General features: G+C 43.9%; 1 protein-coding gene across 1 annotated transcript in view; it reads left to right on the top strand.

Moving 5' to 3' along the window:
• LOC138468323 (exportin-5-like) overlaps positions 1-16,071 on the top strand; it is a 1,170,237-nt gene that overhangs the window by 68,082 nt on the left and 1,086,084 nt on the right. The gene's annotated exons all lie outside the window — the stretch shown is intronic.

Raw genomic sequence — 16,071 nt, 5'->3', positions numbered from 1 at the left:
AGTAATTAGAATGCCATTCTGGAAAATGGTGGATGCCTTCAAGCCCCCAAGGCGTTGTCATGAGTCTCTGGAAAATAACAGCAACAAAAGGCTAGACAAAAAGGCAGGCATCTGTATCTGTGCGCTCCCAAAGCTGTCACAAATGGGGTAAGGTGCCAGGGTTCTTCACTCAATTCAATTTGATAGTACATGGAGGAGGGATCTAAAGATGTGTTCGATGAGGGATTCAAGGATGTGAAGAGTTATGCTGGTCCCATCATTGAAAGTATCTTGCTGTTGGGTAAGGGATGAGGCTCTATCCATATATTAATTCTCAGATGCCAAACATCCTCACATCCTTGAGCTGTTCAGTTTTCTTACCATACATTAGCAAAGGACACAAGCCTGCTGCTAGAGAATGCTTTTGATCACATTACTCCCCCATGTCAACCAAAAATTAGATGCAAGTAGTCCTTCTTAAAGAATCTGGACGTGACTCCTACATGAGCCCAAACATACATACATACAAAGGCATACGTAATACTACCCAACAGAAAAATAATTCAACTGCGACATAAATGATGATCAAATGCAGGAGGACAATAATAATCAGATGCACAGATTGTTCGTTTACTTAGAAAAACAAAATAAAAAACAGGATCAAAAGATAACATCAAACACATATGCACACACCGTGGCTGCCTAGTGTGAATAAAGCATGAAAGAAATACACAAATGCAAGGACAAATAAGAAAGATGCAACTGGAAGAAAAACTTTTACATAAATGAATAACAAGGAATGCGATGTAAACAAAGTAAGACATGCACTAAATTGTAAAGTGTAGTTTAATCACAAAAGAGAGTACATAAAATATGCTTCAAGGAGCAACCCATTTTGTTGAAATGCAAAAACTCTGTCAAAACAGAGTGGGTAAAACGACCCCCAAAATGATCTGTCGTCGACTCAGGAGTTTCAGGCCACTACAAGGGTCCACATTCTAACACAAAAAGCAATAGGTCCGGCCCTTTTCAGGTTGCTTAAGGCTAATCCAAGCAGCGTACAACGGTGCATAGATTAGTTTACTTCGTCTGTGGTTCCCAGCAGCAGTAGGTGCTGAAAAACCAATAGAATTGGGGTAAATGTACAGGCTCACTCCAATTTCCAAATATTAAGGTGAGCAAAGGGTCGTTTAGAACAGAAATCAAGTACCTGGACAAAAGTTCTTCACTCATTAGGTTCATTTTAGGGAGGAGGTGGTAACTGTCTGAATCAAAAAACAATTCAACCATGTGGTATGGAGATACCAGCACTGCATCCAAGTATGTCAGGTGGAACTCCTGTGGGGCATTGAAGAGTTGCACTGTATCAGTGCTAACTGCATACTGCTAGAAGTATATTTATTTTATTATTTTTTATTTTATTTTAGTATATAAATTTAGAACATGCCAATGTTCAGGATGGTGAAGCTTATGAATAGTGAAAGTGGAAAAGATCCTTGTGACGTGTAACACACTGAGGCGAGGAACCATATGTGATGTGCTGAATACAACTGAACGAGACCATCTGAGTATCGCAACAAATCACAGAGGGCTGTCCCATGGCCCTCCATGGTAGCACTGGTGTAGCCCTGTGCCTGAACCAAACATGCATGCAGCAGTGTGCCATGTCAAAAGAAATATTGAAAATGCAGTTGGCAACAAGTACTGAGCCATCGCTACATATGTCCGACAGTGTGTGTCTCAAAAGTGCTAATCCAAACTCTATGAAGCTGCTATGTCATCACCCCCACACAGTGTGTGCCTTACCTTGCAGTGCACGTGGAGGAGCACTGCCAGCAGGCAAGTCACGCTGTTACTGAGCGTATAGTAGAAGCCGCACTGCAGACTGAAGGAAGCAGTAAACCAGTGTGGTCACGTTAAGTCAGAATATGTCCGGCACAATATAATGAACATCAGGGAAGGACAATGTAAACCTGGACTGATCTCACTTCCATGTGGGCATATTTATATCCTGATTCATGGAATTGTTTGCGGGTAAAACACACATTTGTGCGCCATTCTTCCCGAAAAATCCCCATACCCCAAACGGGGATTTTCGGGCAGAAAGGCGCAAATGTGCGTTTTACGCGCAAATAAATCTGTGAATCAATGTGTTAATATTGGAGCGCATGCGGCCATCTTGCAGCAGGGTCTGCATGTAGACAGTATTCTTACCATGACTATGGGAGCTAACCACTCTGATTCAATAGGTTCTGTGATCTGGTCAATACACAATTTCTCAAGTTCCTTCGGACTGTACAGACCTAAACTTGTGTGTTGCTGGGCAGGCTTTCCTCTTGCTCACTGTGCTCAGAGAGGAACAGCTCGACCTCGCTGATTAGGCCCAACAAGGCTGAAACACGTGTATGAGGTTGCTGTTGGTACTCTTGTTCAGAAGGGAATTGCCTAGCATTTCGGTGCTGGACTGCCCATGTGGGCGGGACAAAGACTGATCTGCAAATGGATATTTCCCATCTGTGAAGGATACAGTGAGCAAAAAGCGATGGCTCCAAACTCCCAAAGTGGGTGGAAAAAAAACACAGAACAAGTTATCATGCCATGTTCTTTCTAGAGAGGGGCGTCTGCTAGCTTTTAAAAAAAATTTCCTCTAGAAACGTCTTGTGTCTTGAGGCTAGTGGGTTACCAAGGCCCTCTCTATAGACTTCAAGGCATTCCTTATGCAGATCTTCTACATCAAAATGTAGTATTCTCTGAAAATGCAGACGGTGGGGCACCCTTCATACAGAAAGTTTTATCTGGGGGTGTCTGTACATCCCACCCTGCCCTTTTCTACATCCAGCGTGCAGGAAATGACTGTCTTTGAATTTTAGTTACCCCTTGTAGCCTAAGACTTGGATAGGGCTCTTCCTATATACCTTGTGCTTGATCCTCATTGTAGATTAGGTGCCTGCCGCAACTCCCTGGTTAGACTGGCTTGTGTTGGAATGTATCAGAGTTAAGCATCATTTATTCTCTTCTACCTATTTGAAGCTTGTAATCTGTGGCCTGATTTTCTGATCCGTAGATTGCAGCCATTGCATTTGCTATTGCTGTCCCTCTGGACTTGTGACAAACTACGCTATAGTGGCCTACGGTACCACATCTGACCTATTCAGTTCTACTAACTGAGCATTCTTTTTACCCATTGCAGTGTTTGTCCCACCCATACTGTTTGCCTGGGTGTGGTCCAAGCAGGGATCCCGCCAGTTAACTGTTTCAGTGGGCTTGTTTTTCCAGGGCAGTAATGTGATGTTTATCTGGCTCCTCGGTGTCTGAGCGTACAGATTGACTTCAGTCTTCGCTTCGGCTCTGTCAGTTTCTTTGTTGAGTAACGCTTTCTTTCACTTGGTTCATTTTGTTCTCTTGTTTGTGCAATGTCCACTGCTTGTTCTAAAGTGGGGTTGTTTGCTCGCCACAGCCTCTGTTGGAATTTGGGGTTTGATGTATGGAGCATTAGTTGTTCTCCCATAAATTCACTTGTGGTTCCTGTGAAATTGCAGGTGGCTCTAAGGCCAAGAGGTGCAACAGTATTTTCTCGCTGATCCGCTCCTCTGCCCCAACAGTTTAGAAGGGTGGCTTCTGTCAGATCATCGTTGAACTTTCATTCAGACACAACTATAATGTAGACTTGTAAGGAGTCTAGCCATTGTTTCCATGGGATCGCTCGATTCCAATCCCGACCCCTTCCCCAGGTAGTGCGAGGAACAGGCTGAATGGTGGTAGGTTCTGCAATGTTGTTTGAAGTGTGTGCATCTTGGGCCATGATGATCTACTCTGTACCCCTGGCCTTGGTTGTCGGGTGGGAGCAGTAAATGCTGGAATGTGATTGGTAACCGTGCAGTTGGCAGGGTGGTTGAGCCTGGAAAGGTGATGTCTGCACACACATACCCGGCTCCTTAACATCATTATCCCTTGGAGTGGTGCAGAATGTGGGTGGTCTGCTCATTTCCACACGAGGGTGTTGAAATACCCTTGGTGCTTGTGGTGTAGAGTAAGTGGAATGTTCATTGTACCATGCGCAGGTGGCACAATATATTGCTCAGAATGGGAAAACACTGGGTGACTTGCTGTCCATGGGTCTAAGATTGGTCCATGGGGTGTTCCCTGTGTTGTCACAACAGCTTTCCCCTTTGAGCAGAAGTAGACCCATTGTTGTCACAATGTCCCTTCTTTGTTCTTCGACGTATGAGTTGCAGTTGGTCAGGAGAGTTCAACTCCCACAATTCCATGTAGTTTACAAAGAGCCACATGCGCTCAGGTTCCAAAAGGACAAACAATCACAAAGACTGAGCTTAAACAAAATAGCAAGCCATTTTGAGCACTGCGATGTACAAAATACAAGGTGCACAGGAGTGTATCCTAAAAGGTAGTACCGCTGCCACAAGCCTTTCTGGGCTTCACTTACTATGAAGATAATACCCTTTGCACAAAATGAAATGGAACAGGCAGTCCACCAGCACTAGACTCAATAGGGGAGGTGGTAGTGCTACAATAGAGCTGAATAAGGGTCAGAGTTCACCTTTACTGAAGAACTGACCAGCGCCCCCAAAATGAAATGAGTTAAGCCATGGACTGAGGGTTAAAAAGACCCCGTTCTTGGACATCTGATCCAGGTCACCAAAAAGTCAGCAGATATGTTTGAACTCCTATTGAAGCAGGGTTTGAAATTTCGGGAAGCTGGGAGCGATTTAGCTCCTCCTTCCAGCCTCGCAGAACCTGGTTAGCTCGACGCCAACAGCTACCAGGAGCTACTTTTATTTCCCTGGGCCAGCTGGTGACTTACAAACATACCTATGTGACATTAACTGAGCATTTTGCAATGTTTATAAAGAAGCTTTAGGGTACATCTAGAACACACTTTGAGCACAGTATATCCTACATAATGGACAGAACATTTATATTTGCCTCATGTGAAAGTTAAATATGTGGAGTGAAAATGTATTCGCTCCCGGCTCCTCCCAGGTAGCGCCTGCCTACTGGGTTGTTTACCCAGGAGCTGGATTTAGCTCCTGCCTATCGCATCTCTTTCATTCCCTGATTGTATGATTTCATGGGGAGCACAAGGTAACACATGGAAAATTTGGGAGATAACACTTGGCATATAGCAGAAGCCGGGTACATACCTGATTTTTGTTGGTGGCTACATGAATTACAGAGCTGACAGCAAGCAGAAAAGACACGAAATTGAAAGGTAAGCGAATATATACTGGGAAACAAAGATTGACCAGAGTGAGAGGGTGTACTGGAATGTAAGGTATCTCCTGTGAGATTGGGGTAAGCTCTTGGGATTGATCCTAGCAGATAACAATCATGCAGTCGTGTCCTGGGTTAGACGTGCTCAAAAGATGGCTGTACTTGGTGTAAAGTAAGCGGCAGACAATGTAATTATGGCAGGTAAGACTCCCACAGACTAGACTGAGACAACTGAAGTCGTTCTCTTATCTGACGACGACCAACCCATGGGGTCACAAAGTAGATGGGTGTGAAGCTGAACCAGCAATGGACCAATTTTAAGTGAAGGAAAAAACAGTGAATAGAAATAGCTAGGTACAGGACACCGAGAACCATGTAACGCGCACAAACTGAGGCTAAAGACTAAAACTTGTAGGGTACATATGAAGGGAAGAACCAAGAATCTGATCAGATATCTGGGACTAGCAAAGGAGCAGACACGGGAACTCTGAATCCTAGCATCTGTGTTGAACCAGGAGTATTCGTCGGACAACTTAATGACATGTTCAAAGTGGTTTTACTCCTAACTTGCCTTATCTCTAACAAAACTAAAGCGAATGGTGCACATAAGTCGAACTGTGGCCAATACGTTTCATAATACCTGCCTGTGCCCATACCCAGCAGAATGAGACACCAGCGCAGAAGAGTTTCAAAGGCTTCACAGTCCTATTCTGCTCTTAATATGCTTAATCGGGTCTCAGACGAAGCAACTGGCGTTGTCCATGCCTTTCTCCTTATTCTGAGAACAAACAACCTTTATACACTTGGTGGTACATTGCTTCATGACGGACATTAAATCACCAGGCCAAATGCAAACACGTGGTCGGGGCCTCGGTTTACTACTAATGCAGCTGCCACCTGGGCTATTTCCACTCCTTGGGCTTGCTCTAAGAATACATGCGTATGTGCAGACGTGTGGTTTTTTTAATTTGATTTTAATTATTTTTTTACTGCTAGTGAAGGCACCAAGCTCTGAACACGTATCCCAATAACTGTACACCCCGTTAGGGAATAAGACCAAGAGATAGTTCTACAAGTAAAACAAAGTTTATATCCTATAAATGCCAGCAAAGAACTCTGCTGCCAGAGAGCGCTCTTCCAAAAATTACACGGGCAGCATATTAAAAAGACCAAACGCATCATCAGTGACGTTATGACATACAGTAGAAATTCACACAGTTGATTGGAGAGGGCATTATAGTGATGTCTGCTCCATAGGGGAGGACAGGCCCTAATTGGTTGCTTCTTCCAGTCCACCTTGGCACACGTGGTCCGCTGGGCTCATCCTCGCAGTGAAGGTCAGTGCGGCCATTAGCAACAATCTATCTATTCTAAACTACATAACAGGAACCGATCCGTTATTCGTCATGGCAGGTACCTGAGCATCATATGAAAGGGTGTCGATGGGGGAGAGGAGTAGAATACGGTTATGGTGACTCCCACATCCACGGCATTGTTAATACGGCAGTTCCTGCTCCCAATGTCTCCCCCGGGGGTTTGATCTTTAATTTATCCCTCCCTGGTAGAGAAGTGTGTTGTTGTTGGACTGATATACAATCATATGAATCCTTTGAACTGTGGTGGGCACCGGGAAGAGGTTAGGGTTTGGGTTGGATCGATGGAGGGTGGCCGGCTCTGGCCTGGCATGGTGGGGTGTGGGCAGGACTCATTGGCAGTTTAGTGCAAGCTTTTGGGCTTTTAGACGCTACTTAAAAGCAGGGCTACTCCACCTTATCTATGTTTGGAGTTTATTCACTACGATTGCGACTTGGGTGGTGGAATAGGACCATTTCCTTCCCAACATTAGAGCATTTATGGTCGTGTGCACAGACCAAATGATTGGAGAACCTAAAGTTCTACAATTATTTGTTCATAATTTTCCAAAATCGGCTCTTTGAACATAGTTCTCTTGTCTTAATGTAATGTTAGTAGGAATAAATGAGTCGGTTACATCTATAGCCATCATACTTCCAATAACATTCTCCTGTAAAATAAAAGCATTTGTAGTGGATACTGAAGTTGCCTTTAGTATGAGACATGAAACTGATGTCTGGCACAAAGCAGGCACACAATTAATGCAAAGACATATGAAAAGGAAAATGGCCAATAAAACAAAAATAACAGACAATAGTTTCCACCCAAATGTTGTCATTAGGGACCATAGAAATCCATCAATATCTAATGTATGCGCAGGGCAGTGTGCTTGGTCCGCAATATGGAGATTATCAATAGCATGCCACACTGAGGGGGAGAAGTCGGGGATGAATGAAAATCCTTTTTTCCCCAATAATCTGACAAACCCTTCCTTTGTCTGCCAAAATCATATTGCGTACTGTTCTGCATTGCTACAAGGCACACAGCTTTCAACTCCATAGTGATATTAGCAAGGGCATCTGATGTTTCACTTATCGTGGCTTCTAGCAGTTATAACAATCTGCGTATATCTCTGTAATTAACAGAAGAGCCATACCAGGGAATTATTGCTTGTAAGAATATCTCCCATTACTTGAGGTCCAGTATCATCCTGCATTACATAACATTTTTACTGTAATAGCAGGCAGCACAAACCCCATGTGGCATCGCCCTGCCCAGTCAGAAGGTAACCAAGAATATGCATCCGTAGCACAAATAAAATATACTGATTCCTCTACATAGAGAGGGGCTTTGAACACCTTGGCTGGTAGGCACAATGTATAGTTACAGTTCAAGGTAAAGCCTATATCCTTTGTACCATTGCTGGAGATGCAGACACTACCTAAAATAGTATTACTCCCTACATAGAGAGATGGTGCATGGGAAGGCAGCTGAGGGGCTTAATTGCTGTATAATGACACGTTCATGAGGAAGAACCATACCTGACCTTCTCTAGGGAACAGGTCCATTAGCAGGAAGGTTCCATTAGGCGTGGTGACGCCCTTGCAACACCCCCATAACAACACCCCCATAAAGATACTGATACGAGATCAGATCCCTGGTGAGTTACGCTTGGTGCTTCCTATTTTAGCGTATATGCTAAAGAAAGGGGGTGTCCTCATGTAGCCACAGCTACATGTAGTGCATACCATGAAGTGGAGAATGGTAAAGGGAGCTGCTGCAACAGGAGGCCTTCACCAACAGAGGAGGTCTTTTAATAAGTAAACATTCTAGTAACGGATCTAACTCCTCCTCCGGTATGACCACGGGAGTCGGCCGGATTGTTTTTGTGCCACATATACCCCTTTTATTTTCATGTCTTCCCGATCCCCTTGATTCCCATTCTTCCTTCATTTTTTATGCTCATATGCATGTGCTTTATCCCTCTGACTGAGGCTTCTTCTTCAGTTGCGCTTCATGCCTAGACTTGTTTATATGTTTCCCATTGCAGGGTTACCCTTAGCGGCTAACATTTCCCTTAAACATCCTTTTTTTATTTCTCGGTCAAAAGACCCATGTACAGGGAACTGTAAAACGGTGATGTTGGCAGTGTACTTGTGCCATTTGTGCAAAGACACTACCCCCAAGCCTTTCTTGATCATCCACTCCCACCCTGGCATACCTTCCAGGGGAGTAGACACATGTTTTTCTTACAACATTGCAAACCACAACATCCTTTAGTGCATGAATTTACCATTTCTGTCACAGTAACTGTTTCTTGCCATCACAAGGTTGCATTGATAATTTCCCACTTAACGCAGTGCTCCCAAATTCAATACAAACTGCACTCTCATTTCATGATTCATCCATCCCATGGTTTCAACTTGTGTACACAAGGTGTATTTCTCAATGACTCATTTAACACTATGCTCCCATAGAAAATACAACATTACACATTCATAACATCAGACTGCACATCATTCTGCATTAAATAATCACACTCTGTGCATGAAACCGTCTCCCGCTTTTTTATTTTGGCAGTCTTCTGTGCCAGCACTTCAACAGGCGTGCCAGTATCTCTTCCACACACAGGCACCTTGATCGCAGCGATCAACGTGTTGAGAGGCCGGATGGTGGGTGAAGTTGTGGCTGCAAGAAACCTCTACACCTTGCGCTCCAATACCACCTCCCGTCCTATGCCTGCTCTCGTGGTAGTGCAACTGATCTTAACTACAATGAGGTATCATCATGGGGACCATTGTGGACAATACGATACCCACCTATACCCATAACCAGCAGACTGAGACACCAGCACAGAAGAGTTTCAAAGGCTTCACATTGCCATTTAATTCTTAATACGCTTAAGCGGTGCTCGGGCAAAGCAACTGGCTTCGGCTGTGCCTTTCTCTTTATTCTGAGAACAAACAACCTTTATACATTTGGTGGTACATTTCTTCATGACGGGCGTTAAATCACCAGGCTAAATGCAAACAGAGTCAGGGTCTCAGTTTACCTCTAATGCAGCTGCCTACTGGGTTATTTCCACTTTTTGGGCTTGCTCTAAGAATACAGGCACACGAGCAGAGCAAAAATTGTCCTTTTTTTTGTTATTTGTTTTGTTACTGCTAGGCAAGCATTCTATGGTCATGTACACATACCAACTGATTCGAGAACTAATGTTCACTCATTTTGCAAAGTGCCTACAATTATTTGTTAATCATTTTCCACATGAGTCTTTTTTCCAATTCCTAACCAACTAACTGGCCTGCTAATTGTGTCAGGCACTTGACTTTAATCGCATACATCTGATACCCATTAGCTCTCCCCACATCAACAAAAGGCGGAACATGGAGAGACACTGAGCAAGGTGGAACACAAGAAGGGGCAGAACTTCCAGGGCGAAGGTGAACCTACTGGAGCAGGACGACAGATCGAGGGATTGGAGCAAAGGGTAGGGAAACCCTGAAGAACTGTGAAGCCTGTGATACAGAGTAGCAGAGTGGTCCGGTGAAAGGAAGTAGCCAACTCAAATTTCAGGAAAGTGAAATGTTTTGTTATAAAGCGGCAAAGTGAACAAACTCTGAAATGCGTAATGGTCAAGATTAACCCCGGCAAAGGGGGGGAAGTGAAAAGGTGAATGCTTGAAGAGAAAGTTTTCTTTGAACTTTTGTGCTTGTGGTACTGAACTACCAAGACCAAGAGACACTGGGGCAAATAATAAGAGTGCGAGCTGAAGAGAAAGTCTAAGTGATCCTGCAGAGGTCTATGGTGAAAGCCTCACGCATTCAAAGTTTTCGACATCAGTAAAAGGTCTGAGCCCGACTGAAGGAGACCGGAAGTGGTGTGATAAGTTAGGGGAAGGGAATCCCTGAAAGTGCTGTGATTGTGAGGTCTGAGCCCGGCTGAGTGAGATCGGTGTTGGTTCAGGTTCTTGTTGATTGAGAGGTACGAGCCTGACGGAGGGAGACCTATGTGAACGCTTGAATAAGTGACTTTAACGTGGAAGGCTAGGCGGGCCTCTATTCACGTTTTAAGAACCTGAGCCAGATTGCGTCATCCGGTCTACGGGGACCGACCTTTCTCTGTGCTGTCCAACGTGGGATGGAGAGCTGACTCAGCTACTTTGATCCTTTTGTTATAACACTGATTTTCCTTTGCATACATATTCCCCTTTAAACACTTTTTCTGTTTGAGCGATAGGTCAGGCATTGGGTTTTGTTAGTATAGGCCATTTTGATTTGACAAAGACTGACTAGGACTGTGCTTTCTTTATTATTTGGTAGACTACTCCCATCATAGCTACAGGGCAAAGTAGGAGTTTTTCCAAACCCCAAGGATCTAATAAAGGTTTTGAAACTTGTAACTTGTCCTTGTCTTGTCATACTTGTGATACCATGCCTCCCTTACAGATCCTACCACTCTTGACACTGTACTTTGGTTCTCCAGCCTTTTCTGCCTAACCTCCGGTCACTGGTAGCCCAGTGACCCCTCTGAACATTGAGAGACTCATACCAGATAGGGTTGGACTCATAACAAAGGTTGGGTAACATTTATAGAGTTTGGAAAAATGTTCATATGTTTCAGGTGGTTTTATTATGTGATATGTTACCCTAAAAGCTATTCTGAACATACTTGCCTATTAATGCCTATGGTTTACCTGTGCTAAGAATACTGCAAGTGCTCTTACTGTGAATGTTTTTCTACTTATCTGCACTTGGAAGTATTAGTGTAAATGCATAAATACCTATTTTCTTTTATATAACTTTACAGTATAGAAGTGTTAGGGCAGTTTTTCTGAGGTCCAACTAAGGGCATAGTAAAACCATTCAACTGAGACAGTAAAAGACTCCACTCTTAGTATAAGGCTGTATCACGTGAGAATATTTCTCTCAAGAATATTTCTCTCAGCCCATTTCTCTCAAGAAGCCATCGATCGGATTGAGTCATTCCTGAGTAACAGATCTATGCGTGTCTTCTCCACTTCAGCATCCGCTGACCCCATCCCCATCGCTTGCGGGATCCCCCAGGGATCATGCGTCTCCCCCACACTGTACAGCGTTTTCATGAAGCCTCTGTTTGATCTTGACGGTCTGGGTATTACCTACACTAATTACGCCGATGATACCCATATCCTCATCCCGTTGACGGGAGATTATAGCAAGGATTTGGCCTTGGTGAACAGGGTGTACCTCATCATCCAGGCATGGATGGCCTCCCACGGTCTATGCCTGAATGATGAGACCGAACTCATCATCCTCAGATCCACCCCAAACCTAAACAAACTGGATCACAACTACACCAGTTTTACTATAGATGGCAACTCTATCAAGGTAGCCAAGGAAGTGAAAACCCTAGGAATCTACCTAGACTCTTCCTTCTCCTTCCACAAGCAGGTTAGCTCTATGGCCTCCTCTACAGCCTACACATGTAATCTAATAAGAGCAGCCAAACCTTTCCTATTCACCCAGAGCGGCATTACCCTTACCAGAGCCCTTGTACTATGGAAACTGGACTATTGTAACGCCCTTTACGTAGGAGCCAACAAATATGTTACAAATAAAATCCAGACTCTGCAAAATAATGCTCTCAGAGCAGCGCTTAGCATCTCCAAGAGAGAACACATTTCCAACGCCAAGAGAGCCCATAATTGGCTCACTACTACCGACAAAATCCTGCTCAAAGTAGCCTCCTTAACACACAAATGCGTCAACAATGCAACCCCCCGCTATTTAGCCGACAGAATAAAAAGATACACCCCTAACAGGCTCACTAGAACTGCCAATACAAACCTGCTTGCAGTTCCCAGGTTCAAACGAACCAAAACGGGCGGCAACAGCTTCCAGGTGAAAGCAGCCCAACACTGGAATTCACTGCCACCTTCCTTAAGGACACCTCAAACCTACCCCCACTTTAGACGCAACTACATTCAGTGGATAAAGAACAATGACCGATAACTTTCCTTGCCTTTGTAAATTATGTAAATATGTATACTTGCACAGTTTACATCTATCGCAACTGCCTTAACCCTGTACACTCTGTAAATTACTATACAGCACTTTAACCAAGCTGAGAATAACCTTGCTGCTCCTGCGCCCTCATACCCTTGGGTCTGGCGCGCAATACAAATGAATAAACATAAACAAACATAAACAATATGGTAGTGTAGATGGAGTAGCCAGGCTTATCTTGGGAGGGAGAGAGGGGTGTAGAATCCGCACAAAGAAATTGTAATACAAATGTTCCAAAGAAACACTGAAACACTATGTATTGTAAAAATAAATGGTTTATTTAAATAAAAGTAGGCCCAGGTAAATCTTGGGGGGAATAAGTAATATCACTTTATATATAACCACAATTATAAAAACGCAACAATATGCTTGAAGGAGCACAGACCAAAGCATATAACCTCATTTGGAACCCCTAACAGTATTTCCTGGGAAGTCAAAACCAGTAGATACATTTGGATTACTTGCAGTAATGCACGGGTAGTGGAACCTAACAGTTGCAGAGTGACACTCTGCAACATATCACAGAAGTCAGCTGGACAATATACATTCCAGATTAGTAGAACACTTATTTCAGGAACCGTATAAACCTATAACTCTGATTCAGGATAAGTTATTCTAGGGACTTGGACCTTGGAGTGTAATATTCAATTACAGTTGCTTTTCAGTTCACAGACTAAGGGAAGCAATAACTAGTAAAATTATTTTTGGATGGCACATAGCCCTGCAAGGTAAGTAAAATCTATATTTTGTCAGGAGCTACTATCAACCTAAAAGGTAAGTATGACCTAGTCAGACTTATGCTGCACAGGCTAACAGCAAGTCAGGGGAAGCAAGGCCCAATTGGGTACACCCCTACAATTATCCTAACAGGAACAATAAAGTGAAACCAGTAGCATTACCTTTTGGGGGGAGGGGAACCCAATACACAGGTGAGTAAGTTAGCCTTCTGTCTACTTTCTATAAGAATGGTGAGACCGTTTCTAAGGAAAGTAAGACTTTGAGAATACTTATTTAAGAGGGCACAGCTTATTCAAGTTAAGTAAATCCTATCTATACTTATCAGAATGGCAGAACATATCTAAGGTAAGTAATAACGTTTTGTAACTATTAACTCTGTTACAAATAAGTGCACTTTTCAACACTTGTTCTTCTTTTCAAGGCAGAACCTTTAAATTATCTAGCCCTTCACAGTTCTAGTACATGAGTTCTCTGAGGCAGACGAGGGACCCTAGAGGTCTAGGAGCCAGCAGTAGGCATGATCAGATGGGGCTCAGTTGCAGGCAAAGTGCGAGTTCCTGAGGAAGACTGGGCAAACAAGTAAGTAGTGCACTTTTAAAGTTAGTTCAGCGTCCAGGAACTTCAGAGAAGACACCCTTGGAGGATTCCAGCAGTGGGCCTGGGTGATCTGGACAAGGGACCTCCCAATCACAGTAGCACCCCAAGGAAATAAAGAAATCACAAGAGACTGAAGGTAAGTAAATACCCTAGCCAACACAGTACCTCAGCAAAGAAGAGGTGTTGCAGCAGGAAGACTTCAGGATATGCAGCCAAAAAATCCGGTCGATGTATTCCTTTGTCTAGAAGACAGGACTTTGGAAGGACTTTTGCCACAGGGTTCACAGAAGAAGGCTGCAGGCAAGAGTTTCCTCATGGCTGGATGCAGCTCTGTTGTTTTGGTGCCTTTTTCCGGAGCACAGAAGAAGACCGAATATTGCCGATCAGATTCTCATTTTTTTCAAGGTCAAGCACACTGATGAGGGGACTTTCTGGACTCGATTCACGTCTCTGGAGCTCCAGCAGGATACCCACAAAGTTTCAGCAAGATTCGGAATTCAGAAGACCGTGCACCGAACAATGGCTCGAGGTCCCAGGGTATTGGAGTATTGCATCCCCGCAAGGTCACAGCATGACATTGGATGGCTCAAAATGCAGAGCCATCCACTGGGAGTTGTTGCCCTTCAGGCACGATGATATGACTCCTCCCTTGCTTCCTGCCTTTCCAGACACTCTGGAGCCTCAGCGGGGAATCCACAGGATTCCTGCCGAAGACAAAACGGCCACTGAGGTCTTTCTTGACTAGAACTTGCGGGGAAGATGTCAAACAGCAAGCATAGAAGAAATGGTGAAAAAAGGAGCCCACCATTTTGGAAAAATGGTGGCCCTTCTGTGCATTACTGAGGCTGAATTAACAGCCTGCGAGTAATAAAGGCTAAAAGCCATAACGGTAAAACCATTGTCACCAGCCATTCAAGTAAAACACGCAATTGTAACAAAATGTTACCAGGGAAGTAAGGAGTGGGGGTGTGCTATGTCACTATATAAAATGTAAAGGGGGATGAAAATCCCTCTTTACTACTTTGTAGTTCACCAAACTACATGAAAGAGATATTAATAGGGGAGCCCATAGGGGCAACCCAGCCTAAGGCCAAAAGTTGTAGGAATCTATAACTTCAACTATACACTATGAAGAGACACAAAAAGGTCACCCATAAAAAGAGTAAAAGACTAGGTGAGGGGGGGGGGGAGATTCCCCTTCACGTAGGGACGAGGTAAAATAGTTACCTAGTCAAAGCAAAAAGTTCTGGGGTTGACACAGGTCAGGAAGATTTATCATTGACATGAAAATCTTACCTAACAATAAGCGATTCCTTTAAGCAAGGTGTTTTGAGTTGTCTGTGCCTGGCTGCTCATCCATTGCTACCATACCAAAACGGTCGGGGCGCTGCCACAAAGCAGCCACAGCAGAATGGACTAAAGGAGCAAGCAGGATCCCCAGGAAAGTTTAGAAACTGGTAAGCTGTAACGGCAAATGATATTCTAGATGCTACACAAAACAGCCACAACAAGCAAAATTCAAAAGGTGAAAACAGATTCTGAAGGAAGGTGGCAAATACTAGTCACAAAAGCACAAAACGGGAACTCCCAAACTGGGGCAAAGTTAGTTTGAGAGCTGTTCAGTCCAAAGCCACACAGGGTGAAGCTAATTGTGCACAGCTGCCTCAGGCTGCAATCAAGCCCACTCCAAGCTTCGGTCGTTTCTAGCAGCTGATGGTAATCAAGGTATCTAAGCTTGCTTCAAGAGTAGTAACTGAATATGCCTCCTTCGGCCCTTTGCCTATTCGACCTACATCTACCAGAATGCATACGATGGATTAACCCAAGCCCCGGAACATGATTCTGGTCCAAACCTGCAGCTGGAAAGCAGATAACTAAAAGTTGTATTTTACTCTTTATCTAAATGGCGTGTCTAAATTTCTGCCTGCAGCGGTGCTGGCCACTAGGTGGGTCTAATTCTTACAAAGAAGATTGGGGGAGGGGAAGAGGTGGGAATGGGAAAGCTGCACTAAGTGATTTTCCTAACTGCTCCAAAGGGGATAGCCACTTAAAATGAACTAGACAGCCTTAACTTTAAAAGGTCCTAAGAAGATAACTTTTTGCAACTAAGTGACTTTCTTTGATT

The sequence above is a fragment of the Ambystoma mexicanum genome, chromosome 4q (assembly GCF_040938575.1).
Source record: "Ambystoma mexicanum isolate Mex_15411 chromosome 4q, UKY_AmexF1_1, whole genome shotgun sequence".
Taxonomy (NCBI): Eukaryota; Metazoa; Chordata; class Amphibia; order Caudata; family Ambystomatidae; genus Ambystoma; species Ambystoma mexicanum.
Note: the sequence above shows the minus strand (reverse complement) of the source record. Positions and strands in the feature narration are given on the sequence as shown.